The sequence below is a fragment of the Magnolia sinica genome, chromosome 14 (genome assembly GCF_029962835.1).
Source record: "Magnolia sinica isolate HGM2019 chromosome 14, MsV1, whole genome shotgun sequence".
In the NCBI taxonomy this organism is placed as follows: Eukaryota; Viridiplantae; Streptophyta; class Magnoliopsida; order Magnoliales; family Magnoliaceae; genus Magnolia; species Magnolia sinica.
Window position 1 is genome coordinate 42,111,360 of NC_080586.1, and position 2,829 is coordinate 42,114,188.

A 2,829-nucleotide genomic window follows, 5' to 3' on the forward strand; every position below is an offset into this window, starting at 1 on the left:
AACAAATATCATATTGATCCAGAGCTTTTGTAATCCCTAAAAGATTTCAATGGTAGGCGTTCAACTCTCCACTATTTTCTGCAATGTGGTCCACCTGATAAATTTGCCTCATTTTTAGTCTCAAGCCTTAAGATAAGCTTACCAATTGGATGGATGGTTTAAATATAATACATACCTCATGCGTGGGCCACAGGACCTGTTGACATCCATGCAGATGGATGGTTTGGATCATACATCACAGGATGGTGGGCCACATGGACGGGATCCACGAATGGACAAGACACATACATTGAAGGTGGGTCTCACCATCCAGTCCACTGGATGGTGGATAGACGGTGTAGATGTAATACATATATCACAGTGGATCCCACTTGTGTGGGGCCCACGTTGCTGGGCAGCACGGATAAGATACATATATCATGTGTGGGCCCCACAGAATTTTCTGACGTCATGCGCTAATTACAAAGCTAGTATGAGGTCCTCCAACCAATCAGCTTCCCACCGTCCAGATAATGGATGGTGTGGATTATTATTATTATTTTCTTAATATATAAATTATGGTGGTCCCACTAGTATTGGATTAAGCTGATATCTATGATTTCTCTTCATTTGGGCCTGTCCAGATGGACGGGTAGCAGGCCTATCTGCTAGACAGGCAACAAAGTGGATCTCACCAGCGGATAGCATGGATTAAACCATACATCACGGTGGGGTCTCACATGTGGACAACACACATGTGCACCCCTGGTCCCACCATCCCTGATGGATGGTGTGGATATAAAATACATACATCTAATGGGTCCCATGGCAGCTACTGGACCTTCCAGTAGCGTCCCAAAGATTTGGATGGCGGGATGAAACACATGCATCTAGTGAGTCCACACGTGTGGCCCACCAGCTATGTCAAGCTGACATTTGTGCTTCCTCTTCGGTCTGGGCCAGGTCAAATGGCTAGCCAGTGGTGGGCTCGGATATGGCGGCGATGTGGGCCCCACTTGGACAGTGGCATGGTCCACTAAATGCACGGCGTGCATAAAATACTTGTATCAAGGCAGGCCGCAAACCGGGAAGAGAGAGAGAGAGAGAGAGAAAGGGACGCATGTGATGGGAGGGACCCCGACAATATGGGGCCTCCCTACTATGCATTACAAAACATACATCAAGTGGGTCCCATTACATGTGGGCCCACTAATCAAAATCAACGATGGAGATCCCTTCTCCACCAAAATGCAAGGTCTAGATGACCTTTTTCATACAAGAAAATTAAACATCATGATGGGGTCCATGGAGAATGGCCCCATCATGGGATGGATATATGAATCATGGTGGGCCATCGGCCACACCTAGGATCCAAAGTGAGATCCATACCATTAATCGGTAGGCCCCACTTGGCCCATCATCAAAACATAAATCTAAGCCTATAAAAACACCCACCATTCAATCTTCTTGGTCCGATGGAATTCCAAACTCCTTGGCTCTCTCTTTGATGGAAGATGATGAGGATTGAAGGGCTAGGATGAGGGATCTTGGGGTAGGAAGTGGACCACACACAAAGTTCTCTCTCCTTAGGATTCTTCTCTCATGGTTGCTTAGAAATGACAGAGAATGAGATGGGATGGAGTGAAATGAGAGAGGACTGATGTGTGTAAGAAGGATGGGATGAGAGGGATGGGTAGTGTAAGAGAGGGATGGGTGTGTGTAAGAGAGAGTTGACTTATGGGTGGTAAGGTGGCATGGGGTATGGGTTACTTGTCTTTATTAGTAAGAAAGGGATGAGAGAGGCATGAGTTGTATACTTGACTAGTATTTGATTGATTGATGTGATGAGCTGTAGATATTCTCTTGAAATTCACAACGCGCGGCGTTTCTTCAAAAAATACACGGGCCCACAACTCCTGGCCTCGGTATCGCATCGGTACGTAAGACGCGGCTTTAGAACCATAGCGACGGTGCTATCACGATGGTACAAGTTTCGAGTCGAGTCAACTCAGATCTATAGGATGCGACTTAGGGTCGCGCGTAAATGCCGATTTCAGGTTGCGGGTTGCCAAAATTCGACAGGAAGGATCACGAGACTCTATGGAACAATACAGACTAGGGTACGGGCCTTACAACCATGTTGTGGGCATGAACTGACAAGATCCTTGAACCGTTCCCAACATTAGAAGAATGTCTCATCTTCCTTTTGGTTGAAGTTCATGATTGACTTTCTGATGGTGTTTATCTTATGGTATAGGAAGAATTTCTTTATGAACTCCCTTGCCATGTCTTTCCATCTGCCAATGGATCGTGGACATAGTGAATGCAACCACGTCTTAGCCTTTTCTTTTAAGGAGAAGGGAAAGAGTTTCACCCTGATCATGTCTTTAGATACATTAGTAAAGTATAATGTGGTTATTATCTCATCAAACTCTTTCATGTGTAGATATGAACTTTCAGATTCAGCTCCATGAAACTTTGGAAGGAGTTAGATCACCCTTGGCTTAATATCCATATTCCCTGTATTTTCTGAAAAAAATATATAGGAAGGTATACTCACTCCCGCCGGTTGTAAGAAATCTCATAAAGTACGAGGCGGGGGTGCATTATGCACATCATTCTCATCATGAATTTCCTCAACTAGAGGTTGAGGTTGATTTGCAGCCATCACTTCTATCTACTCTGAGGATGTAAGACCCGTATCCTAGACCGTATGGTTCCATAGGCCTCCATGGTCCTCCTGGTCGAATTTCGGCAACCCTCAACCTGTAATCGGTATTTGCGTGTAATATTAAGTTGTAGCCAGTAGATCTAAGTCGGCTCAACTCAAAACTTGTATCCTAGTGACCT

General features: G+C 45.1%; 1 non-coding gene across 1 annotated transcript; it reads left to right on the forward strand.

Moving 5' to 3' along the window:
• Positions 1 to 2,112: 2,112 nt before the first annotated feature.
• LOC131226467 (small nucleolar RNA R71) lies at positions 2,113 to 2,218 on the forward strand. The gene has a single exon (XR_009161849.1). It is a non-coding gene; the product is annotated as a small nucleolar RNA R71 (small nucleolar RNA).
• Positions 2,219 to 2,829: the final 611 nt, after the last annotated feature.